Here is a 20,197-nt window from a genome sequence, read left to right as displayed (position 1 = left end):
TCTCTCTCTCTCTCTCACTCACTGCCTCTTCCTCTCTCTCACTCACTGCCTCTCCCTCTCTCTGCCTCGCTCACAGCCTCGTCGTCCGAGCCTCCGAACCTCGCCATGCGCTCAATCCCGGCCCCGCTGCCGAGTTCCTATCCCCGAGTCCCAGCCTCTGAGCCGCTGTCCCCGAGTCCCAGCCTCTGAGCCGAGTCCCCGGCCGCGCGTCCTTTGTCTGCAGGTTAGTGTATATATTAGTTAGGTTAGTTTTATATAATCTGTTAGTTAATATGTTAGGTTAGTTAATATGTAGGTTAGTTAATGTGAAATATGTAGGTTAATATATATTAATAATTGTAAATGTTAATTAGATAGGAATAATATGTTTAGGTTGTTTAATTTAATTTTGATTAGTTTATAGACTCGAAAAGCGTTCCATGTAGATAACGTCCGTAGCTTCGAAACGAATGGCACCAATAGAAAAACTGATGCTCGAGTCAACCGGTGCGCCCCCTCAAAGTCGCGCGTGCTTGGACCGTTTCTCAAATCTTGGACCGTTTCTCAAATCGTTCCAGAAATGTCAAAGCGTGTTCGATGTGGGACTGTACTGCATCAGATTGGTATTACAATGTACATCATGTCGTTCCATAATATTTATTATGAATTTTTTTTAAAAATAAAAATAAAGAGCATCAGATGCGACTAGTCGCATCTGATGCTTTTGGCACTAAAGTATCAGATGCGACTAGTCGCATCTGATGCCTTTTTCCCTGCTTTTATAGAGCGTTTTGGAGACAATTTGGGTGCGACTTTAGGTGCGAAAAGTCGCACCTAAATGTGTCGCACCTGATAATCAAGACTTTCAGGTGCGACTTTTCGCACCTAAAGTCATCAGGTGCGGACTTTCGGGTGCGACTTTGTCGCACCTAAAGTCGCACCTGAAAGTACTTTCAGGTGCGACTTTTGCACTTTCAGGTGCGAAAAAAGTCGCACCTGATGACATGTTTTGTACTAGTGAAGTAGTTACGGCGCTACTAAATAGTAACATGTGGTATTTTTGTAAAAAAAAAAAAAAAATTAGTATATAAGTAGTGTTTGATCAAAACATTTAATATTTTTGCCGCTATTATTAGTTATTGGTCTCCTTATTAGGAACCACAAATTTTGACGAAGCTATTTCCTATAAAAATAAATATAAATAAAGATTAATAAGCGAAATTTCTTTAATAATTGAACAAGTAAATAAATGCATCGGTAATTATTATTTTTAAATAGAATATTCAAAGGATGAGCATGTTTGGATAAATTCTATACGATGCTTGTAACATAATTAAATAACATCGGAAAATCCAAACGGTTAATAAATATCATTAAATGAATGGGCATATTATGATATATAAGTTATAGCATCAATCAACTATAGGAGTTAGTGCTGATTGAGCCATTAGTAAGCTTTGGATTTGGGAAGCACTATCGTGGGACAAAAATCTGGGCTTGTTATTTAGATGGGAAAAAGTAGTTGTAAATCGTTTGACTAGAAAAAAAAAAAAAAAAAAAAAAAAAAAAGAGAACTCTTATATTTGACAACCATGCATGGTATACCTCTTTTTACCACCCACCGGTGGTCTTGTACTTTGGGAGCGGAATTTGGTTGGACTCGATAAACTTAATATCTTCGACGAGGAGCTCACGGTGCATCTTAACCTCATCGGCAGTTTTCCCGCCAACGGATCTTGCAACCTTGACCCAATGGTCAGGGGTTTTCTTGTCGAACAAGGCAAGAGCACGCTCGAAGGCCTTGTTTTGCTTGTCGGTCCATGACGGCATTGTGGAGGAAGCCATTTGTGTTTTGAGCTTGATACAGAGATGGGAAGATATATATATATATATATATATATATATATACATATATATATACATATATATATAAGAACGGGAATAGTGTAATTGAAAAAAGAGCTTCAAAGAGGATATTAGAACTTTGTCTAAGTGTGAGTGATGGTTTGAATGAAAAATAAAAGAATGCAAGGCTTGCTTTTTATAAGGGGAAAAGAGTGAGGGGTGAGGTGGGATGTGGCTAGTTGTCACGGATGTGCCTTGTTAAATTTTTATGACATTTGAAAAATAAAATGGCTGCAAAATTGCTCAAATTTACTCTAATCGATATTTATACTAATTTTTTTTTTGGGCAAAAATATCTCATGTTACAAATTTAGTTACGTATTAATACTTTCACAGTTAAAATTTATGTTTGAACTTAACGGTGCAAGTAGTTACGGCGTTACTAAATAGTAACATTTGGTATTTTTACAAAAAAAAAATATGAGTATATAAGTAGTGTTTTGTCAAAACATTTAATATTTTTGCCACTATTATTAGTTATTTGTCTCCTTAGGAACCACATTTCACTTGGGTGTTTATGAGTTGAAAGGGGGAAATGGGATATTTTATCTCTTTATTTTATTTTTTTTATTAGCATGGAAGCACGTACGAATAGTTAAGGACTACGAAGCGTTGTCTTGATCATTTTTCCATACTTGCAAAATAAAATCGGAAATAGTATAAGCATGTTCACGTTTTATTGAACTATACCAGTTTATTTCTATCTAAAGAAACAAAACTACGTTTTGGCATATTTATTGTATATGATTATCTGTTGATGCAAACAAAAAAATTAAAATTTAAAATGATAAATAATCAGGTAGTAAAAACATGAATGTAAAAATGGAATAAAAATAATACTTCATTGATATTGATCAAGAAATGAATGATATATGAGAGGTTGAGCACATCCCAACTAGGTTGGCACCCAGTCAACGCTCAACATTTAACATTCAGTTTGTATTTACAATTACAACCATATATCCAATGAAATGGAAACAAACAACACCAAAAAATCTTTTGAACCATATATCAAAATATTACTTCCTTCTTCAAAGTAACAATTACAACCATATATACAATGTATCAAGTATTACAACAAAATATTATTACATATTTTAGTCTTCAAATATTTTGTAAAGATTCTATTTCATTTGAAAATATTACATACAAAATATTACATACAAAATAGCTCAAATTTATAAAATATTATACATTAATAGCACAAATTCATAAAATATTATATATATATACAATTTTCTATTAAAAAAGATTATATACATAATGTATTTTATTTATATATGTTTAAAAATTGAAAAATATATGTATATATTACATGTATATATTTTAAATATATTTTGCCACATTTTTTCCGTTCGGTTTTTCATCGGGTTGTCGTTTTTCCATGGAAAACGGCATTTGCAAACTGCAAACCGAATACCCTTTTCCACATTTTTTCCGTTCGATTTTCCATCGACTTGTCGATTTTCCGTGAATCAAGAAGCTCGGAACGGTAACGAAAATGACATTTTTTTCCTTGCCTAGAACTACTAATTTTCAATGAACTATTATTAATTTTAACAAAGGTCGGATCTCGCTATCTACAAATGTGGTTTCTTGGGTCACGCAGTCAACTACTTTTTTCTTTTTTGTATTTTATGTCAGTGATTTAAAAAGTATTTTATGTTCTGTCTTCAGACAAACAGTCAAAACAACAATGCAAGAAACCGTTTCTTTCAAGCTTTAGACCAACTCCACCCGAACGTCATTCTCACTGAATGGCGTCAGGGTGGAGTCCGACCATACCCTATATCCCACGCCAAAAGGGCGTGGGTGTTTAATTGATTTTAGTGTTGCGCCAAATATGGCGCAACACTATTCACTACACTAATTTTTTTTTAGCCCTTGTAAAGTTTATAATTTATACATTTGCACTTATATATAAAATTATATCATATTTATCCTTAAATTATTCATATTTTATATTTTAAATTTATTTTCAAATACAACATTGATATTTAGAGTTTGAGAAAAACTAAAATGACATTAATAAATATTAAGTTTAGTTTATGTTAATTTGTATTTTGAATTATTTTATGGAGTAATATTTTATTATTAAATAATGAATAAGTGATATAATTGGAAGATATGAAATAAATATAAGAGTCTGGAAATAAAAAGAGAAAGTAAAAAAAAAAAAATATATATAAAAATAATATTTCAATTTGGTATAGATAAGAGTTGAAATGGTGTAATCGGGTGAATGGAGTTGGTCTCAGACTTCGTACTCTCCGAACGAAACTCGCTCGCTCTGATCTTTCTTCTCTGCGTGTGTTTCCAAAGCTACGATCTCATCTCTATAGCCATGGAAATCTCGCTCGGATCTCGAACCGCCACAATTTCTTGCGTCTTCGGTTTTTCTTCGTCCTTCGAGCGCCGGAGATCTCTGATATCGCCGCCGAAGGCTGTGGCTCCCCGCGCAAAGTGCTCTCTCCAGCCACGCCCGGAGGCGAAACGTTTCGCGGTGGACATGGGAGAGAGGAAGAAAACGGCATCGATGGAGGAGCCGAAGGTGGCTACGAGGTCGATGAGTGGGATTTGCGACGAGATAGAGAAGCTTGTTTCGGGGAAGAGATACGAAGAAGCACTCGAGCTTTTCGGGGTTTTGGAGATCGCTGGCTGTAATGGAATCCGGACCAGTACTCTCGATTCACTGGTAAGGGCTTGCATCGGATTGAACTCCGTTAGAGGAGTGAAAAATCTCTCTGAATTCGTTTCCAGGACTGGCCTTGAATTGGATTTGCACATGAGGAAGAGGTTTCTTTATATGCACGTGAGGTGCGGGATGATGATCGACGCACGCAAACTGTTCCACGAATTGCCCGAGTGGGACTTGGTCTCATCCAACATGATGATCGCGGGCCTCGTGGATTCGAGGCACTTTGCCGAGGCGATCAGTCTGTTCCTCGTGATCCACGAGAAATTCTCCGAGATCGGAGCCCACACATTCACCCCCGTGATCCGAGCCTGCTCGGGCCTCGGAATCGTGACGATCGGACGGCAGATTCACTCCTGCGCGGTCAAGTCCAACGTGGTGGCCAACGCCTTCGTGGCCTGCGCTCTGATCAACATGTACAGCAAGTGCAACTCCATTAAAGAAGCTCGGCTCGTGTTCTCCAGGCTGGCGGAGAAGACAACGGTGGCTTGGACCTCGATCATCGCAGCGAACGCGCGCCACGAACACACCGAGGAAGCCCTGAGTTTGTACTACGAGATGAGAGACTCGGGCGTTAAAATCAACCAATTCACGTTCTCCATAGTTATCAAGATCTGCTCGAGGCTCGCCTCGCTGGCGCACGCCAAGCAAGTCCACGCCGACCTCGTGAGCCACGGCTACGGATTCGACCTCGTCGCCAACACCGCGCTCATCGACTTCTATGGAAAGTGGGGCAGCGCCGAGGACGCCCGCAACGTGTTCGACAAAATGCCGTTCAAGGACGTGATCACGTGGAACGCGATGATCGCCGCGTACGGCAACCACGGGCTCGGGAGCGAGGCCATCGACCTCTTCGAGAGGATGACGAGGGAGAACAACCGGAATATCATCCCCGACCACGTCACGTTCCTCGCGGTCCTCTCGGCTTGTTCCTACTTGGGCCTCTCCGATCAAGGCTGGGCGATCTTCGAGTCGATGAGCAGAGACCACAAGGTCAAGCCTCGGGCGATGCACTACGCGTGCATGATCGAGCTGCTCGGGAGAGAAGGCTGGTTGGAAGAAGCCCACGAGATGATACTGAAAGCCCCGTTCGAGCCCAAGATCAACATGTGGGAAGCGCTTCTCACCGCTTGCCGGGTCCACGGGGATTTGGAGCTCGGGAGAATCGCCGCCGAGAAGATCTACGGAATGGAGCCGGAATTGCTCAACGGCTATCTAGTCCTCTTGAACATATACAAGGCCACAGGAAAGGCAAAGGAAGCTTCTTCCGTGATTCGGACCCTGAAAAGGAAGGGTCTGAGGATTTTCCCGGCGTGCACTTGGATAGAGGTGAAGAAACAGGCTCACGTGTTTCGGTCTGGAGACAAGACCCATGCGGAAACCGAAAAAATCTACCGGAAACTCGAGGAACTGACGGCCGAGATCACAGAGCTCGGGTACGTCCCCGAGCGAGGCTCTGTGCTCGACGAACGCGAAGAACGGTCGTCGCATCAGAGCGAGAAACTCGCGATCTCGTTCGGGATCATCAGTACTTCCGACGGGACGCCGCTGCAGATCGTGCAGGGCCATCGGGTCAGCGGCGATTGCCACTCCGCGATCAAGTTGATCGCTTTGGTCGCCGGGAGAGAAATCGTTCTCAGGGGCGCTATTAGGTTTCACCATTTCAAAGATGGAGGTTGTTCTTGTGGAGATTATTGGTAATTTCTTTCAACAATTATACTACACCTTGTTTCATTTTACTTCTATTCTTCGGTTAGTATCATAAAGATGGGAATTGCTCTTGTGGAGATTATTGGTGACTTTCTTGTCTTTCTTTTTCAAGTACACAACTTTAATGTTAAGATTGTCCATTTAATCATAGCTCAATAGTAAATAAAAATTGGCCTACTCTTGTTATTCAGTTGTGAGTAATTTTTATTTATTCTTTTATTGAGAGGTGATTTGAGACTTGCATGTAATCATCCTCATTGGCTTCAACGTTGTTTACATCGTCTTTGCTGAGCACATTTCCTCTCTTTTCTTGCCTCGCTTTCCACTTTTCCACTCTGTCTTTCCATTCCTCATTGGACTCATTGCCATAACCTTCTCTCTCTCCCTCAAATTCCTTACCAGCAACTACACATTCCAATCACAGCAACGCAATTAATTGAATGTCTATATATTTATTTCTGATATCGATTAGGAAATCCAATTACCACTTCCTCCAACAGAGAAAGCGTGAACATTGGGCTGCCATTGCTGATTACTGTTATTATTGTTATGGTTGTCTCCACCGTCCTGTAAAATAAATAAGGGTCAAGCGGCTATATAGCCAAATAGAACTTAAGCTTTTGCAAAATAGCCATAGTTTGCCAACTATAAGCAAACTAGCTAAAGTAAGATTAATCTAGGCTGTATAAATTTAATCCCAAAGAACTATAAAGACAAAATGTAAGCTTTATGAAGGCTGGATTAAAATTAATCGAGGTAGGATTAAAAGTCGTGGTACTCTCAATTGGCTATTTTGCTATACCTAATGAAACTATGACTATATTGCAAAAGTCATACTTTGAATTGGCTATTTCATATCATTTTTCCTTTACATAATCATGTTTCCTAGGACACAAAAAGTTCAATTCTAATTATTATTTATATATGGTATTTTTGGAAGCGTTAGTAAGCTTGAGTAAGAGAATTGAAATTGAATGTACGTCCGTACAATTTGGTCTCAACGGCTATATTCATGTTGATTATCTTTGATGCCCAAATTTAATCGATATAGACATGAATATCGAATTTTGATTTCAGCAAACTTCACAAATTTTAGACAGTCTTAGAATTTTATTTTGGTTCAAGTTTGAGTGGTGACATAGAAACAATTAAAAAAAAAAAAAAAAAAAAAGAGCGGGCGTATGTTGCCTCATTGTTACATGTTAGTTTCCTTTTTATACAATCTGCTGTAATCTCATGATAGTAGCGATGCAAGAGGACACAATCCTCATAATCAAGATATTTATGTCAAATTTTAGAGGACTCCATTATGACAAATTTGTGGATTTGATATCTGGGATTTTTCATGATAATCTTGCCTTGCCTTGACATTATTGGAGAGCTAGCTGGCTATTCTCTCAAGCAGGACCGGCTATAATTTTTTTTAGGACCTTTCATTTTAGCTATTTACTCATCGTGACGAGTGTCCACTGATATAGTCAGTTCGTGATCAAGATCCTCCGGGTTCAACCCGTATCGAGAGAAGTAGATTTATTCCGTTATACTTCCATTGATACATATCAGCCCTAAGCATTGTTGCTTCCCTAGTGAAAGATTCTTTCGAACGTTACTTACTTCGAAAGTGCGCGCAATCTATCGGTTCTGGAATCAACCCTTAGGTGACAGAACATTAACCTTCTTTCAGGAAGGCTGGATTCCGTATCTGTTTCCCACTCGAGTTATGCTCTGAGAAAACTCCCAAGACATAAGCTGTGATTAGCATGAATAGCCTTTTAGCGAATGAGTCAAAGAGCTCAGTAACATAACCCAGTGTCCATGATCACTTCAGGATTTAGGACCTTTCATTTTAGGACGCCTTTATATTTATTAACTTATTTAGATTAGTCTATAATTGATTTATTAACGGGTCTAGTTTTACATACATAGACTTAATTTATTAAGTGAAATTTATTGTAACTAGTCAAATTTGTCATTCTTATTAAGGGAATAGCCCAAGTTTCATTTTGTTAAGCAAATAGCCTATATTTTCGGCTCAGACCATAACGTCCTTGGTAAATTCGCGAATAGGTTAATTTAATTAACCTACTGGAGTGAGTTAGGTTAATTAATTAACTTATTGGTTGAATATTAGTTTAGGTTCTGATTTTTTTGTGAGTAAAGTTAATTTACTAAATGGTTGAATTCGGAATTAGGTTAATTAATTGAATGATTTGAATATCAATTTACTTAAGTTATGATTTTTGTAAAGTTTTTGTGAATTTCAAATCATTCACGAATCAGTTAATTAATTAATCCAACTCACTCCAGTAGGCTTATTAAATTAACCGATTCGCGAATTTACAAAGTGCATCTACTCAATCTCCTCCATCGCCGCCGATTTCCTCTTCGCCGTCGGTTCCTCTCCCCCTACCGATTTTCGAGTCAATCTGAGCCGTCGATTCTCCGAGCATCGCTGCCGCCGGAGCTCGACGCAATCGACGGCGTCTATGACGGATCTTGACGGCGTCTATGGCGGATCTTGACAGTGTCTATGGCGGATCTCATCGACGGCGTTAGGGATCAGCAACGAGGATGGACGACGATTGTCGACGATGTGGCTGCGTGAAATGGATCGGCGGCGTGAAGTGGATCAGTAGTGTGAAATGGACGAAGATGAGAACGAGTTTAGGTTTAGGTTTTGGGAAAATTGAGTTTTGCTCTTATATATGAGGGTAATTTAGATAGTGAAATATTAGTTGGGCTATTCACTTAATTTATTTAAACTTGGACTATTCTCCTAATATTGGTGGATTGATTGGATTAGTACGCTCACTCTCTCTTACCCATAACATAGATAATAAGAGGGAATGCCAATTCCAACTTTAACCATAGGTCGCCACGTGGTTTCGCCATATGGAGACACGTGGTAGATTTTGGTTTTTTTTTTTTTTTTTCTTTTCTTCTCTTTCTTGCGTCATCTTCTCTTCTCTCTCTTTTTTTTTCTTTCTTTCTTTCCAATCCCACGTTTCTCTCTCTCTCTCTCTCTATATCTATTAAAATATAATAAGTGTAAATCCGAAAACACTGTTCATAAGGGTTTACCCAATTAAAACATGCACGTCAGCCCACTCTTTATACAAACCGATTTTTTTTTGTTTAAAGTCGTAACCGCTGGTTTCCGATTTTTTTTTTAAGTCGTGACCGCTGGTTTCTGAGTTTGTTGTTAACGCGTCTCTTTCTTTCTCTTCTCTTTCTTCTGTCATTCGTTCTTCTTCCCTCGCCGCCAGCGAAACACTCTGCCTAGCGCGACATCACCGGTGTTCATCGTCTCCGCTACTCTTCACGGTACGCTCTCTTTGTCGAGTCTCCGTTTATGTCTCGTCGTCGTCTTCTTCTATCTTGATTGGGGCTTTCATTCTGTACGGTTTTAATTTGGGGCTTTCATTCTTGCTCTTCAAATCTGAAATTAATTATTGTGTTCGTTTCTCCTATTTATGTTTTATATAGGTTTTGCTCAAATTTGCTTTTAATTTGGGGTATCGTTCGTTCTTCTTCCCTCGCCGCCAGCGAAACACTCTGCCTAGCGCGACATCACCGGTGTTCATCGTCTCCGCTACTCTTCACGGTACGCTCTCTTTGTTTCATCATCTCGAGTCCCCGTTTATGTCTCGTCGTCGTCTTCTTCTATCTTGATTTCTATCTTGATTAGGGCTTTCATTCTGTACGTTTTTAAATTGGGGCTTTCATTCTTGCTCTTCAAATCTGAAATTAATTATTGTGTTCGTTTCCCTTATTTATGTTTTATATAGGTTTTGCTCAAATTTGCTTTTAATCTGGGGATTTCTTTCAATTTCAAATTGTGAAAACGTTGATTGTGAAAGTACTGTTCGATCGCATTAATAATACCAGAAACAAATAATAGAATCGTAATGTGTTAAGAATCAAAAGTAAGTCAAGAAGTAATCTCAGGGTTCAGTCTCGTTTTATTATAAATAAGTCATTAGAGGATCATCAAGGTTTACAAGTGAACTGTTTAGTCGATTAAGTTATTTTTTTAGTTGGTAGAGAAGTGTAATCAGAGAGATAAGTTTAGTTTATCAGTAATAATAATACGAGCGAGCATCCTATCAGAGTGATTACTAACTCCAAAGCTCTTGCGGCTCCAAGAGCCATTCTGGTGCGAGCGTTCCAAGAAAGCTTGCGTTTGAAGTCATCATCGGAGTGCAAAGCATCTTGAATCGAACCATTGCTGCAATATTCGTAGACGAGAAGCCTTTGACCATGCTCGGCACAATACCCCATCAGCTCGACCACGTTCGCGTGCCCGTATTGGATATCAGGTTCGATACAAACACTTTTTTATTTCTTTTTTTTTTCTGACTCTCTTCTTTTACTCTAATGGTTTTCCGTTCTCTGAATCACTTGATTACAGTGATGTGCGTGTCGAGGGCTTGGAAACGCTTGATTACTTTGACAACCTGGTTCGTATAATGAGGTTCACGAAGATCGCGATCATTGACCACGAGAAGGAGGGATATCTGATGCTTCGAAAGTCGGATTGCCCGATGCAGGTTCGTATTTAGGAACTCCTATATTTTTATAATACAATTTTTACAACGTATATTATTTATGAGTTACAAGGCTTTGAAATACTCTTTGATCAGCTGTTTGGAATATTTGGGTGACACAGCAAAAAAAAAAAATCATGGTTCAATGACACTTGTTTATTTGAAAAACTAATGGGCTGTTGGGATTCGTACTGTGTGAACCTGGGAAGCCTTGCGGTGTCGCTGCCGTCTGTTAGTATAGAGAGACATCCAAGGGGCCTCAAATATCGGCTCTAAAGTCTGTTGTTGTAAGCATTTCTACTCTCTTTGCAACATTATTTGAACTTGGAGATCTTGTTCTTTCTATTACATGGGTACGTGTATAATACCTTAAATTCTTGATGGCTTTTCCAGCTTTGGCATGCAAATATGAGTTAGGATTTGGGATTTCAATTGCACTAGGAGCATCACTAACAGCCAAAACAAATAAGATTTCAACTTCTTGCTCTCATGTTTGGCATATTCCCTATTTCCTTAAAGCCAAAAGCAAATCTGTAAAATGCAAATATAACATGATGGTTCTGATGGGCCGTTTGGTTTTTTCGCGATCAAAGGTTCGTCTTTCTTTGCAATTCTCATTGGTACTCCTTACTCATTAAATTTTTTTAACACTTTTAATTTTTCCTCTCAGCTTTGAAGTAATCAAATTAGCGTTGTGGGATAATTTTGCAACAAACGAAGCGAACCTAATTTCGGCTATGAAGAAAACAAGGCCGGTTATTGTAGGAATAAATTTGAAAGCCAAAAACTATCAAGGTAAATATTTTTTTTTCCTTATGCTTTAATTACTCAAATTTTTAGCCATACTAAAATTATATTTTATCATTTATAAAATACTTAAATTTCTTTGGCTTTTTAATTAAACCTTACAGAATAATGAGACTAAATTTCGCAGGCTTTCCTTGTTGTACGAAAAAATATGTAGATTTTCACCAACAACACACATAGAATTTGGTAACCTTATGTTTTGTACGTAAAAATATGTAGATTTACAACTAAATTTATGTTTTGAAAACTAGCTTTTTTCCTGCGTTTTTGGTAACCTTATGTTTTGTTTTTGGGAACGTCATTTTAGCAATATATGAGTGGAAAAGTGAGTGTTTTTTTTTTTTTTTTTTTGTCTATATAAGTATACACCCATCTTGTAATTTTCCCTTAACCTCGAGATTCTGGATTTTGATAGATAATATTTCTCCAGCTTGCTTTTCAGTAGTATAACCAGGCCCTTTTTAATTTTATTTTAACTATACTGTTGGATAAAAATGTTCATAATTAATTATTTTATTTAAGATATATAATTTATGATACATATAAATATATATATATATATAATATATATATATATATATTTTACATAGCCACATAAAATAGGCACTTGTATATGGTACACAAAGCTGTAATCCGTAGTATCTATTTTGAGATTGACTGGAAAGATAAACTTTACTCCATTATAACTTCTTGGTTTTAAAAAATTTAAATTAATTCCATTACTTCTATTTTGAATAGCACGCAGATCCATATGTGTATTACATAAAAATATTATAATATACCTTACGTAGATTAGTGATTTACGAAATACAAATAATTGTTGAATATGTGCCACAACAGATTGGATTAAGGCATGAAAAAGATTCAAAACAAGTTTCAACAGCTATAATTATAAAAAATAATTATAATAAAAATATGCTAGCTACTAAAAATACTTCTTAGTGCTAATTGCTATTTCCACACAAAACTGATCTATATGTATGTATACACACATTTTACACAAGTAATAATTACGATTAGGTTGAATTTCTAGAAATCTATACTATTTGTTGAAGATTGTTAATAATGGTTACTCAATAATTGTTTGGAACTATTTCTAATATCATATGACGAATTATCGCTCAATATATTTTTTTTCCTAGGTGGCATCGTATTGTCGACAAAAGGATCGAGCACAATTTATATCGACCCTAAATTCTCCATTGCCAAATCTCTTTCTCTGTGGTATATACATGCATGTTGTTTCATGTGACTTCAAATTGTGAATCTTTAATTTTTTTGCTAACACTAACCTTTTTTTTTTCCCTAAATCTAGGAATATGGAAAATGCATCAACTCTAAAAAAGTTGGCAAAAGAACAAAAGAAGAACCCAACGACGCAACCTATACCACCACCCAAAGAACAAGATTTACTGCTGCTTGCTGAATTCATAAATACCAAGATGAAGGTATGAAAGAAAACTATTATTACGTTCTATTTCTTAAATTAAAATTTTCATTGTCTAAAAGTTCAAACTTGAGTAGGAGAATAAATCTGGAAATTATTGGGTCAAAGCGACGGCGTTGGTCGTAAATTATGAACAGCGTTTCTACTACAATGCATGTTCGAATTGCAAGAAAGGAACCAACTTCCCGATCAATAAACGTTTCACATGCCAGAATTGTAAAACTGAAAAAAAAAAAGCAAAGTCGTGCCGTGGTATGTGCTACACATAGAATTTTTTAATCGTTGAACTCAAAAAATGAATCAATTTCTCTCACATGCGTGTAAGTACTTTGTAGGTTACGTATTCAGTTCATTTTGACGGATGGCTCAGAGAAATTTGAAGCTACGTGCTTTGGTTACACTGCTGAAAATATCTTTTCATGCAAGGCTTCACAAATATCCAAAATTTTGGAGCAGGTTAATCAATAAATGGATATGTATGTTGCTTATCTAAATTTTTTTGAATAATTTACAAAACTAAATCACATTTGCTAAAACAGGGTACGCAAAAAGATTCTTTGAAACTAATATTCAAGGCCAAAGATGCTATCACTAAAGCGTTCTATGTTAAAGACACGAGATTTGAAAATTCAAGAGGAATGCAACACCAACTCACCGTTAGCCAAGTTTACAAGCTCTCCGAGCTTAATTGTATCGACCAAGAATTGGAGAACAAAGATGATGATCTCTCCCCCGGAACTTCTAGCTCCAACAAAAAACCTAGAATTTGATTGAACTATTTTTTATTTTATTTTAAAAGAACATCATGCATTTTCATTACTTTTCTTTTTTTTCTTCCACATCTTTGCGTTTTACGATTGCGTGTGTTGATTGAAAAACTATGGGAAATATTAGTTTTATTTATTTGTTTGTGAATACGATACTTGCTTTATAATTCTTATTATGTCTTTAATGTATGTTAGTTTAGAAAAACTGATTAATTTTAAGTTCTTCCTTTTCAAATAAAACTATAAACTATCTAGTATATATATATATATATATATATATATATATATATATATATCTATTAAAATATAATAAGTGTAAATCCGAAATCACTGTTCATAAGGTGTTACCCAATCAAAACATGCCACGTAAGCCAACTCTTTATACAAACTTTTTTTTTTTTTTTTTTAATTCGTAACCGCTGGTTTGGTTTGTGTGGGTTTGTTGTTAAACGCGTCTCTTTCTTTCTCTTCTCTTTCTTCTTCTTTCTTCTGTCATTCGTTTTTCTTCCCACGCCGCTAGCGAAACACTCTGCCTAGCGCGACATCACCGGTGTTCATCGTCTCCGCTACTCTTCACGGTATGCTCTCTTTGTTTCTTCATCTCGAGTCCCCGTTTATGTCTCGTCGTCGTCTTCTTCTATCTTAATTGGGGCTTTCATTCTGGCTCATTCTTGTTACGCTTTTAAATTGGGGCTTTCATTCTTGCTCTTTGTTGTTACGGTTCCGTTTTCAAATCTGAAATTAATTATTGTGTTCGATTCTCTTATTTAGGTTTTATAATTCCAAACTCATTGTTGTTACGGTTCCGGTTTCAAATCTGAAATTAATTATTGTGTTCGGTTCTCTTATTTATGTTTTATAATTCCAAACTCATTGTTGTTACGGTTCCGGTTTCAAATCTGAAATTAATTATTGTGTTCGATTCTCTTATTTATGTTTTAAAATTCCAAACTGGAACAAAATCGAGTTCTTTAGCAACGGACCACATTCTTGTGCTGTAAAACCTTTATTTTATTTTTTTTGGTGGAACAACAACTGGAACATTCAGGTTTTACTCGATCCCTTTTTGTATTTCGGCTCTGCCGTGGTGAATGAATAAAGTCCCGATGTTTCTTTAAAAAAAAAAAAAAATTCAGGCTTGAATATTCAATCAACACTGGCTTGAATATACAGTCAACACTCTCAAATAGTGACACGGTCGATGATTATATGTCGTCTCAAAGAAACTCAATTTATTCGAGTTTCACCCGCTGGACGAGGACATAGTGACACGGTCGAAAGAAGAGCCACGGACCACTGTTTTATTATTTATTTATTTTCATTTCCTAAGAGTTAAAGATGTTGGTTGGAAAAGCTTCACACTTCAAGCAAGTAAATTATGCATGTAGCCTTCGCACGTGGTGATTATAGATATAAATTGGTAAATTTATTTTTGAGTAGTGTTATGGCTTTAATACATGTTGTTAAAGAGTTTTACCAATATTTATCAAAGTAAAATTCAATTGAAAAATAATATGAAATTGTAATAGATAATACTCCATAATAGACCGTGGGAGTAAAGTAAAATCAAATTTAATAAGAGATAATAGATTTTGATTCCTCGTCTCTAGAATTTTCGATCTTGATCAACCTCCACTTCCGCAAAGCCATACACAATGAGTTTGGCGGCCCAATATGGTGCAAGAGCTACTTGTTTCTTAACGCAATCTACAAGCATCATTGTAATGTGGAAAAAGCATTAGTACCATGATCTTCTAAATAATTATGAACTTTTAATTATTTGCTTCATTGCCTTACACTTGAATTTTGATGAGATTAACCACTTCGTCATTATACGGAAAACATAGTATACTTACAAATAGTAGAGTGATTGATTTGTGAACATCAAAATGAATAAATATTTTGTGAAAAAAAAAACTTGCCTCTGTTGAGTTCAAATCTTGTTGGATATGCAAAGCTAGAACATGCTCAACGTCATTACAAGTTGTTTAACTTCTTTACAATAAAAAGAAACCTAAAAAATAATTAATAACACAAAGAGTAGACTTCAATGCTTCAACACACATATGAGTTACTCAACTCAAAAGTTCACATAAAACATTTGAATTTTATTTTAAGGTATAAAAAAAATATGAGTTCTAAATATCGAATATGAACACAAACGAGCAAACAAATCTCATACAATTCAACAAAAACGAACATAGACTAATTGAACCGAATTAACATCTATAAGCATCCAAATTCATCTAGGACAAAGGCCGAACCGAGATTGTAGACAGTCGAGTCTTATGCTTCTCTTACAAACTTTATGACACTCGAGTCTGTTGATTTCTCAAATGAACATAGCTGCAAAACAACGATTTAAATTTAGTTAAAAATAGCCCATTTTCGAGATAATTAAATGATTATTTTCACGTACAAATTAAATTGGGCCTCTTGTAATGTAATTGTGACATGTCTAATATACTTAAAACAAAATTTGTGTCCAGAATTTGTTTCATGGTCGAAAATTCAGGATGATTGGCAGCAATAATAGCTTTGCACATGTTTATGATATTCGTATAATAAAATAAATAAATAAATAAATAAATAAGTGAGTAAGTAAAAAATGAACCGTAAAACACATTAGACTAATGGTTGGATAGCAAGTCCACGCTAGGACAGGTGACTTGAAGACCACAAAATAAATTTAAAGAACTATATAATACTCACAGTAGGCGCGGTTGGGGTAGCAGCATTGACATCGTTTTCCTGGATAAAAAATAAAGATAATGTAAAACTTGAATAGGCATACCGACATGCATATCTACACATAAAGCTGTGTGGTTAGTTTTCTTACCTTTGAGATGGGATAGAGTATTTACCAGACAGCAAACTATGACCCAACTTTGTTCTGTCAGAAAATATAAAGCCACATTATGTACATTGCATATCAGGAAAGCACAAGTCTAACTACTTAGACAGTTCTGGTACTACTCCAACAACTAAGAGAATTTCTAGGGGGTTGTTTTCTTTCAAGAGGCGTTATGGGAGAGGCTTAATCGTTCTATCACCATTTGGCGTTCAGCTTTATGTTAAGATTTTATTCCTTTTCTTTGTCAGGTCTCACTCCAGATTGGTGTTAGCACATTTTAAGGCTTGTTTCTATCTCTGCTGGTTTTTTCGAGTTATTCTTATTAAAATTAATTTAGAGTTCAAAATAAAATAAAATATGCTAGCGGCTTACAGCTGCATATTCAGGTCTGCAGTTGGATCAGTCGGAGCAATCTCAAAAGCCCTTTTCAAATCTTGTAGTATCTGACAATGTGAAAAAGAAGCAAAAAATATTTAGTCATCTAGCATTACAGAGTTCACAAAGTGATGCGTGATTTTTGTCAAGTTGGACCCAAGGTAGAAGTCGAAAACTAACCGTGTGTAGTTGAGAACACAACTTGCATAGTTGCTGCTAGATAGCAACTGCAGAGAAAATAAAAAATTTGAATACATATAATGATAGCGAACAAACAAAATAGACCAAAACAAGTCTGATTAAGCAACATTACCTATTTCCAAGATTGACAAGTCCAGTGTAACCCGGTCCGCAGATTAGTTCCACATCTCCCCTCTTTCTTGAATTCGGTCCCCATCAAAATTGGTGTTCTTGTCGAGCTCTCTTTCAGCGGTAGTCATTTCTGTCTGGAAACAAGAATGTGAATAGCAAAACTTTTTTAAGTATTAAGAGTAATAAGAGGCTGAGAATAGCAAAAGGACTCATTATTTTTTTTTTTACCAAGATAACATTTACAAACTCAAGGCATGTTGAAATAAAATCGGGTAAAAGCAGGAATGGATCTATGACGCTATCATCCTCTGGGTACGAGTTAACAGTTCACCTGCCAGAGTATGTTACCCATCATTAAATCTACAAGTACAAACCTTCAAAAATTGACTAATACTTAAAATACTCAACCATATACTTGCCTATTAAGCTGCTAAGGCGAGTTCCCACAAAAATTATTGATATTATAAGTTAATCACTACAATATATTACCTGCTCCTTTTAATTCAGCAGTGATCGTTCCCAACTTTACAGCAAGAGAATATCTTGTTTCTTTGTAATGTTCGACAACATGGTTGTTGCTACCAGTTCCGTCCCAATTTTTCCGTCCGCAAAGTATCATTCCGTCGGTGAGATTTAGCCAGAGATTCTCTGTTTTTTCGCACTTGGTGCACTTCCACCTTGATGGAGGAACTATAACACCTTTCGGCACCCTTGGCCAGTAGGATCGCATCAACTGCCAGCCTTACCTACAGTATCGTGTTAGGACCTTAGGGGTAGTATCGTAATTAGAGATTAATAGGTGCTTTAGCAATTGCTTGTAATACCTTGAGAGGCAAATATTGAGTGAAAATTGGGATGTTTCCCTTGAGAGAGACCAAGCTTCTCGAAAGCTTGTAATACCTTGCATTTTTCTATTTTGTGGGAAATGGAAAGTTCAGGGTCTTATCATAATGATACCCGAATCATATTAGATGGTATTTAAAAGGAGGAGATGAGTCTAGGTCTGGATATTTTTAAAGATTCATAAAAAGGGGTATATTACTTATCGAGCCCCTTGGTCGGTCTCTAAGAAGGGAAGATCACATGAATCAAACTATGGATTTTTCGATGGTTTATAATAGCAACCACGCAAGTAATCAAAAGGCACCGAGAAAAAGGTCATGCTGATAAGAGAGTTTATGAATTTATTAATTTGAAGGCCTCCATAAATTATTTCAAAATCTCAGATACTGAGAGAAAATAAGTATCTTCTCTGGTAACTCCACCGAAGGAAATGGAAGGCTAACATAATCGGGCAATATGACTATATTGTACGCATCTTCATACTCAATTTCATTGTTGTCGAACCCACCGTCCAAGCCTACAGATCGTAATGTAAGTATCGTAGCATTCTATCCAATTATAAGAGATATTAACCAGCACACAAAAGACAATATTCAGCCTAAATCCGCATAAAAAATCTGCATCTATATCTTTTAAATACTTGGCCCGTAAATCATATATTTATGGCTTACTGACAAACTGCACATAAACCATAGGCATCAAAGTTTGCTGATTCGAAAAAACTCATTATCCATGATACATTAGCTTAAAACAGTCATAATAGATGTTCATATGACCATTCATTACCAGTTTTCACCAAAAAATTCATAATTAATAAGTTAAGTTGCACACTTGCACTTTTAAGGAATAAACCTTGAACCCTTTCTCAATTTATCAATGTTAGAATCAGAGTCTTTAGATATCAGCAAATATAAAGCAATGGCAATTTTACAATTTTTTAGAAGAAAAAACACCAACAGCCTATCGTGCCAGTAATTCAAAATAATGATGTAACTCCATAAACCACACTCCAAAATAGAACGGATCTGATGTCTAAAAAGCCTGAGAACTCGAACCATTTTTTTTTATAACAAAAGCTTAAGAACTCAAACATGGCCATATAAAGTGCCCTCGATAACATACCTATAGCCAACAAAGTAGGTTTTTTCAGAGGCCTGTCCTCAGGAGCCAACTTCTTTGATTGTCTTATGTGCAAGTAAACAGGGTTTCCAGTCTTTTCATAGTTCCAACCAGCACATTCCTTTCCGAAAGCAAGAAACCTACATGTCGATAAACAAATCACCTTCTGATGTATGAATTTCAATTAAAAAAAAATTAGAAATTCAAATTTCAAACCATACAAATCCTCAAAAAGAATATTAGATCGAAGTCCCTTTTTTCCTACATGCATAAGCTTCCAATCATTCATAAAAGCAAGGGGCAATACAATACCCAGAAAAAAAAAATTAAAATAGAATAATATTTTGAAATATAGACTTCGAAAATTGCTTAAAAGATCATTCAACTCACTAAAACTCAACTTTGTTTTCTATGGATCATTAGAAACCGAAAGCGAAATAAGAAGAAAAAAAGTGAAATTACAAAGCCATGTCTCAACATTAAATTCGCTGGATAAGTATTACACTGAACCCGCACTTCTCAACTGGTATTTTAACGAAGCCGTACAACCCAAACGAACGGTTACAAAGTAAGAAAAAAAAACGGTTTGTATTCAAAGTGAGGTGTAACAGTAATTTCGGAATTGTATTACGACGACGAGACATAAACGGGGACTCGAGATGATGAAACAAAGAGAGCGTACCGTGAAGAGTAGCGGAGACGATGAACACGGGTGATGTCGCGCTAGGCAGAGTGTTTCGCTGGCGGCGAGGGAAGAAGAACGAATGATACCCCAAATTAAAAGCAAATTTGAGCAAAACCTATATAAAACATAAATAAGAGAAACGAACACAATAA

At 36.4% G+C, this 20,197-nt stretch overlaps 4 long non-coding RNA genes and 1 pseudogene across 6 annotated transcripts; 2 read left to right on the top strand and 3 right to left on the bottom strand.

Annotated features, from left to right (window-relative positions):
• The first annotated feature begins 4,126 nt into the window (after positions 1–4,126).
• LOC149387441 (pentatricopeptide repeat-containing protein At5g50390, chloroplastic pseudogene) lies at positions 4,127–6,468 on the top strand (annotated as a pseudogene).
• A 3,159-nt stretch (positions 6,469–9,627) lies between these two features.
• LOC149387440 (uncharacterized) lies at positions 9,628–13,893 on the top strand. Of its 2 annotated transcripts, none has more exons than XR_016301018.1 (3): positions 9,628–9,687; positions 9,776–9,893; positions 13,703–13,893. It is a non-coding gene; the product is annotated as an uncharacterized LOC149387440 (long non-coding RNA). The 2 variants fall into 2 exon arrangements; XR_016301019.1 differs by lacking the exon at positions 13,703–13,893 and adding an exon at positions 10,701–10,813.
• A 2,016-nt stretch (positions 13,894–15,909) lies between these two features.
• LOC149387439 (uncharacterized) lies at positions 15,910–17,315 on the bottom strand. The gene is made up of 5 exons (XR_016300855.1): positions 17,267–17,315; positions 17,084–17,154; positions 16,697–16,750; positions 16,570–16,608; positions 15,910–16,203 (listed from the first exon to the last, which is right to left on the bottom strand). It is a non-coding gene; the product is annotated as an uncharacterized LOC149387439 (long non-coding RNA).
• A 90-nt stretch (positions 17,316–17,405) lies between these two features.
• Positions 17,406–18,173, bottom strand: LOC149387438 (uncharacterized). Its single transcript, XR_016300900.1, has 3 exons — positions 17,888–18,173; positions 17,627–17,729; positions 17,406–17,532 (listed from the first exon to the last, which is right to left on the bottom strand). It is a non-coding gene; the product is annotated as an uncharacterized LOC149387438 (long non-coding RNA).
• A 480-nt stretch (positions 18,174–18,653) lies between these two features.
• LOC149387437 (uncharacterized) lies at positions 18,654–20,158 on the bottom strand. 2 transcript variants are annotated; one of them, XR_016301054.1, is made up of 3 exons: positions 19,992–20,158; positions 19,364–19,500; positions 18,654–18,758 (listed from the first exon to the last, which is right to left on the bottom strand). It is a non-coding gene; the product is annotated as an uncharacterized LOC149387437 (long non-coding RNA). The 2 variants fall into 2 exon arrangements; XR_016301055.1 differs by having other exon boundaries at positions 20,043–20,158.
• Positions 20,159–20,197: the final 39 nt, after the last annotated feature.

The sequence above is a fragment of the Urtica dioica genome, chromosome 8 (assembly GCF_054948205.1).
Source record: "Urtica dioica subsp. dioica isolate 48M chromosome 8, U.dioica_male_clone48M_v1_H2, whole genome shotgun sequence".
NCBI lineage: Eukaryota > Viridiplantae > Streptophyta > Magnoliopsida > Rosales > Urticaceae > Urtica > Urtica dioica.
This window is presented reverse-complemented; position numbering and strand designations above follow the sequence as displayed.